At 43.3% G+C, this 6,448-nt stretch overlaps 1 long non-coding RNA gene across 1 annotated transcript; it reads right to left on the minus strand.

The window, feature by feature from the left end:
* Nucleotides 1-14: 14 nt before the first annotated feature.
* LOC310918657 lies at nucleotides 15-889 on the minus strand. Its single transcript, XR_014591707.1, has 3 exons — nucleotides 820-889; nucleotides 730-748; nucleotides 15-631 (listed from the first exon to the last, which is right to left on the minus strand). It is a non-coding gene; the product is annotated as an uncharacterized lncRNA (long non-coding RNA).
* Between the last annotated feature and the right edge of the window lie 5,559 nt (nucleotides 890-6,448).

Genomic DNA, 6,448 nt, shown 5'->3' on the forward strand with positions numbered 1-6,448 from the left:
ATCCCAAAGAATCCCCAGGAATCCCAACTTTTGGAAGGATTTCAGTGCCTGGATCCCCGTGGGCAGCAGCTGGGGCCGGGCTGGATGTGGAGGGGAACAAACCTCGGCTGATTTTCCATTTTTATGGGAATTTCTGTTTTTTTTTTTTTTTTAATTATTTTTCCTCTCCCCTCCTTTGCTGGAGCCTGAGCCGGGGCAGGGACGGTGGGGGAATCTCCCCGTGGGTTTGCTGGAGCAGCAAAGAGGATTTTTTGGGAATTTTGGGGGTTTTGAGGTGTCCCAGGAAGGGCTCCCAGGGCTCCTCTCCCACCTCCTCGTCCCTGTCTCTGCTCTCCCTTTATCCTCCTTTAATTGACATTTTAATTTTGTCTTCATTTGAATTTGGCCTGGGTCTTCCCATCCCACCTCTGTTTTGTCCATCCTCCCCAATTCCAACTCTCCTTCCTCCTCAAATTCCAGTTCTCCTTCCCTCCCCAAATTCCAACTCCTCTTTCCTTCCCAGATTCCAATTATTCTTTCCTTCCCTTCTTTCCTTCCCGAATTCCAACTCTCTCCTTTCCTCCCCAAATTCCAAATTCCAACTCTCCTTTCCTTCCCAAATTCCAACTCTCCTCCCCAAATTCCAACTCTCCTTTCCTTCTCAAATTCCAAATTCCAACTCTCCTTTTCCCCCCAAATTCCAATTTTCCTTCCCAAATTCCAACTCTCTTTTCCTTCCCAAATTCCAACTTTCCTCCCCAAATTCCAACTCCTCTTTCCTTCCCAAACTCCAATTATTCTTTCTTTCCCAAATTCCAATTCTCCTTCCCAAATTCCAACTTCCCTTTCCTTCCCAAATTGTAACTCTCCTCCCCAAATTCCAACTCTTCTTTCCTCCCGAAATTCCAACTTTCCTTCCCAAATTCCAACTCTCATTCCTTCCCAAATTCCACCTCTTCTCCCCAAATTCCACCTCTCCTTTCCTCCCCAAATTCCATCTCTCCTGCTCCCAGAAAATTGGGATTTGATTTATTTTTTTGAGAACAAAACCCCTGCAGAGGATTCACCTCCAGGATCTCTGGGGCTTTGCTGCATTAATTAAAAAAATTAATGTTTAATTAACTCATTAAATTGCTAATTGTGACCCTTGGCCCTGCAGGGGACAGAGAAAAGGGGGGAAATAAATCTGAGATTTGGGTGGATTGGGACAGAAAAACAATTGGATTTGGGTGGATTGGGATCAGTAAAACACCTGGATTGGGATCAGTAAAACACCTGGGTTGGGATCAATAAAACACCTGGATTGGGATCAATAAAACACCTGAATTTGGACAGACTGGGACAGTTTTGGGGGGCAGAAATCTGATTTTTTTGACATTAAAAATTAATTTCTCCATAATTAAATGCCTATTTTCCACATACTTGAATTCCCAGCAGAGCTCTGAGGGACTCCAGGCACTTTATTCAGCTTTTCCTGCACTTTTTTTTTGGGATTTTTGGGGTTTTTTTGTGGATTCTCTGCACGGGGATAGAGGCTGGAAATGGAATAATAATAATAAAAAAATCTCTTTTTCCAAATAAAAGATTCTTGTCGATGGCCTGGGCTGCCGGGAGGGCTGGGAGTGGATTTCTGCCCGAATTATTTTTGTGGATGTTTCAGGAATAAAGGGAATTATTTCTCTTAAGGCTTTTTTTTTTTTTTTTTTTTCTTTTTTCCCTCTCATCGTTACCAGTTGTTGTTCTCAGGATAAATAATCGAGGTTTAAACCAAAATTCTCATTTTCTTCTCATTTGTTCTGTTTGGATTATTTAAAAATATTTTGGATTATTTATATATATTTTTTTGCAACACTCAGGGTCAATATCTTTTGAATATTCTCATTTGTTCTGCTTGGATTATTTAAGAATATTTTGGATTATTTATATTTTTTTACAACACTCAGGGTCAATATTTTTTGATCTCTGCATCAATCCCAAATAATTTCAAATATAAAATAAATCCCTTTAAAGTCATTCACAACCTGGGCATAATTCCACATTTAAATCTTCCTTTTTTTCTTCTTTTATCTGTTTATTCCCCATTAGAAAAATAAAAAATAAATTCATTTTTAAAATTATTTTTTCCCATTTTACCCCGTTCATCCTTCTTTTCCTTCAGGAGTTTTTTTTTTTAGGCTGGGAGAAGCTGTGCTAACAATGCAAACAGGTAGGAGGAGTTGATTTAATTTAATTTAATTTAATTTGATTTAATTTAATCAGGATTAAAGAATTCTCCCATCCTGGTGCCTCCTTCTCTTTCTCCAAGTGGAGAAGCAGCAGATTTATAATTAGAGATATAAATACTCCATTTTTATATCAATATTTTATTTTTTTTTTAAATATATCCCATTAATAAACACGCCAATTTTAACAAAAAAATTAAACAAATTATTTTCACACCAAAAATAGGAGAAAAAAATCACCCCAGCCCTGCAAACAAACCCTGAAAATTCAATTCCAGGCCCAGAGCAGCATTTTGAGCCATAATTTTGAGCTCTGGGAGCAAAGAAGGAGCAGATTTCTCCAGCAGGGCTCGTGGGTGGAGAAAAAAAAACCTCAATTTGAGGCTCCAAATCTGCATTTTCCAGGCAGATTCAGCTCTGGGTGCGAGTGGGAGGGGAGGATTTGGGTATTAAATTGATTTATTGTGCCTTGGGTTCCTTTGCTCGGCAGGGAGGGCGGGAATGGTTTCATTTCTGCAAAGAAAATGGAATTTTTGGGGGTTTTTTTTGGGATATTTGTAGGGAAAAGGTGTTTTTAAGGCAGGGTGGGATCACCTGGAAATGGGAATTTTTTTTCACCTTGTTTTTTTTTTTTTTTACCTTATAAATATCAGGAATGGGATGAGGAGAGGGAGGGATAATTATCAGCAAAATTATCAGCAAAATCCCAAAAATAAAGTGGATTTAAAGGAGCAGGAAACGCCTTCAGCTGAGAGGAGCCTGAAATCACTTTTATTTCCCCCCAAAAGATGAAGAAAACCCCAAATTCTGAACATTTCCCATTTATTTTCCCTTCCCTTTCCCATTTTTCCCAATTATTTCACAGGCAGCGCAGGCCAGGCAGAATTTTCCCCCCATTTTCAGGGAAACTGAGCTAAATTTTCTAATTTTCTCTCCTCGATTTGAGTCAGCAAACACTGACAGGTGGTTTTGCTAATTTTTTTAATTTTAATTTTTTTTTTTTTTAAGCTGATAAAAATTTCCAGCCTGTGCTGGCAGAACTCATGTAAACCCTTTTTTATTTTATTTTTTTTTTTTTTTTTAATTTTATCCCCTGGGGGGGAAAAAAAAAAAAATACATCACTGAGGGAAAAAAAAAAAAAAAAAAAAAAAAAAAAAAAAAAAAAAAAGCCTTTTAAATTTGCTTTTTTATTATTTTTGGAGGGCTGCAAGGAGCAGGTTTGGAAGGATAAATTGTGGGTTTGTTGCTCCGTGAGGAGCTGCAGGCAGGTGGGATTTTTTTTGGGGAAAAAAAACTCCCCTTGACGTTTTTTTGGGGAAAAAAAACTCCCCTTGAGGGTTTTTTTGGGGGAAAAAACTCCCCTTGAGGGTTTTTTTTTGGGGAAAAACTCCCCTTGAGGATTTTTTTTTTTGGGGGGGGGAAAAACCTCTCCTTGAGGTTTTTTTCCCATGATTCCCTTATTTCTGTGATTCCTCTTGGCTGCTGGAGGATTTTTGAACTCCTGGGAATGGAACTGGGAAGGGTTTGGAGCAGTGGGAATGGTTTGGAGCTCCAGGAATGGAGTTGGGAATGGTTTGGAGTGGCAGGAATGGAACTGGGAGGGGTTTGGAGAACTGGGAATGGAGCTGGGGATGGTTTGGGCACTGGGAATGGGATTGGGAATGGTTTGGAATATCAGGAATGGAGCTGGGAATGGTTTGGAGTGGCAGGAATGGAACTGGGAATGGTTTGGAGCACTGGGAATGGAGTTGGGATGGTTTGGAGCACCAGGAATGGTTTGGAGCATCAGGAATGGAGCTGGGAATGGTTTGGAGCAGTGGGAGTGGAGCTGGGAATGGAGTTGGGAAGGGCTGGAAATATCAGGAATGGAGCTGGGAATGGTTTGGAGTGCTGGGAATGGAGCTGGGAATGGTTTGGAGCATCAGGAATGGAGCTGGGAATGGTTTGGAGCACCGGGAATTGAGCTGGGAATGGTTTGGAGTGCTGGGAATTGAGCTGGGAGTGGAGTTGGAGTGCTGGGAATGGAACTGGGAAGTATTTGGAGCACTGGGAATGGAGTTAGGAATGGTTTGGAGTATCAGGAATGGAAATTGGAATGGTTTGGAGTGGCAGGAATGGAACTGGGAAGGGTTTGGAGCAGTGGGAATGGAGTTGGGAAGGGTTTGGAATATCAGGAATGGAGCTGGGAATAGTTTGGAGTGGTGGGAATGGATTTGGGAAGGGTTTGGGGCACTGGGAATGGGATTGGGAATGGTTTGGAGTATCAGGAATGGAGCTGGGAATGGTTTGGAGTGCTGGGAATGGAATTGGGAAGGGCTTGGAGCAACTTCCCGATTCCAGATACAGGAATGGAACTGGGAAGGGTCGGGAAAATCAGGAATGGAGCTGGGAATGGTTTGGAGTGCTGGGAGTGGAACTGAGAAGGGTTTGGAACACTGGAAATGGAATTGGGAATGGTTTGGAGTGGCAGGAATGGGGCTGGGAATGGTTTGGAGCACCGGGAATGGAGGTGTGAATAGTTTGGAGCATCAGGAATGGGATTGGGAAGTATTTGGAGCACTGGGAATGGAGTTGGGAATGGTTTGGAGCACCAGGAATGGAACTGGGAAGTATTTGGAGCACTGGGAATGGAGTTGGGAATGGTTTGGAGCATCAGGAATGGAGTTGGGAATGGTTTGGAGCACTGGGAATGGGATTGGGAATGGTTTGGAGTATCAGAAATGGAGCTGGGAATGGTTTGGAGTGCTGGGAATTGAGCTGGGAGTGGAGTTGGAGTGCTGGGAATGGAACTGGGAAGTATTTGGAGCACTGGGAATGGAGTTAGGAATGGTTTGGAGTATCAGGAATGGAAATTGGAATGGTTTGGAGTGGCAGGAATGGAACTGGGAAGGGTTTGGAGCAGTGGGAATGGAGTTGGGAAGGGTTTGGAATATCAGGAATGGAGCTGGGAATAGTTTGGAGTGGTGGGAATGGATTTGGGAAGGGTTTGGGGCACTGGGAATGGGATTGGGAATGGTTTGGAGTATCAGGAATGGAGCTGGGAATGGTTTGGAGTATCAGGAATGGAGCTGGGAATGGTTTGGAGTGGCAGGAATGGAATTGGGAATGGTTTGGAGTGCTGGGAATGGAGTTGGGAATGGTTTGGAGCACCAGGAATGGAAATTGGAATGATTTGGAGTGGCAGGAATGGAGCTGGGAATGGTTTGGAGCACTGGGAATGGAACTGGGAAGGGTTTGGAGTGGCAGGAATGGAGCTGGGAATGGTTTGGAGCACCAGGAATGGAGCTGGGAATGGTTTGGAGCACCAGGAATGGAGCTGGGAAGGGTTTGGAGTGCTGGGAATGGAACTGGGAAGTGCTCACACACCTGGGGACATGGATTGGTGCTGCCCACCAGCTCTGCTTTGACTCTCTTTAAAGCTCTTTTCCAGCCTGAACAATTCCATGACCCCAAACCAAAAGCTCGCAGCAATTATCAAATTAATTAAGATTTTTTTTTCTTCTTGTGGCATCTCCACAATGCAGGCCGGGCCATGTTCCCTCCTTGCCCAGGGACAGCAATTTCAGGAAGGATTTTATCCCTACCCAAACCTCCTTTTCCTGGGTGTTTCTCCTGAAACGGCAGGAGAAGGGAAAAGCAGCAATTCCAGCAGGAGGAGCTGCCTTTGGGATGCTCAGAGATTCTCAGGAAATCACTGACTTTTTGGGGGTTGATCCCTGTTTGTGTGCAGAGCTGGAATTCTCAGCTGATTTTTGGGGGAGTTGATGTCTGTGTGCAAAGCTGGAATTTTCAGGAACTCACCAATTTTTTTGGGAGGCTGATCTCTGTTTGTGTGCAGAGCTGCAATTCTCAGGAAATCACTGATTTTTTGGAGCTGGTCCCTGCTTGAGTGCAGAGTTGGAATTCCCAGAAAATCACTGATTTTTTTGGGGGGTTGATCTCTGTTTATATGCAGAGCTGGAATTCTCAGCTGATTTTTTTGAGGCTGATCTCTGTGTGCAGAACTGCAATTCTCAGAAATTCACTTATTTTTTGGGGGGCGGGGGGGGCTGATCTCTCTGTGCAGAGCTGCAATTCTCAGGAGCACACTGATTTTTTGAGAGCTGGTCTCTCTCTGCAGAGCTGGGACTCTCAGCTGATTTTTTGGGGGCTGATCTCTGTTTGTGTGCAGAGCTGGAATTCCCAGGAAATCACCGATTTTTGGGGGGCTGATCTGTGTGCTCAGAGCTGGAATTCTCAGCTGATT

The sequence above is a fragment of the Zosterops lateralis genome, assembly GCF_965231275.1.
Source record: "Zosterops lateralis genome assembly, chromosome: 24".
Taxonomy (NCBI): domain Eukaryota; kingdom Metazoa; phylum Chordata; class Aves; order Passeriformes; family Zosteropidae; genus Zosterops; species Zosterops lateralis.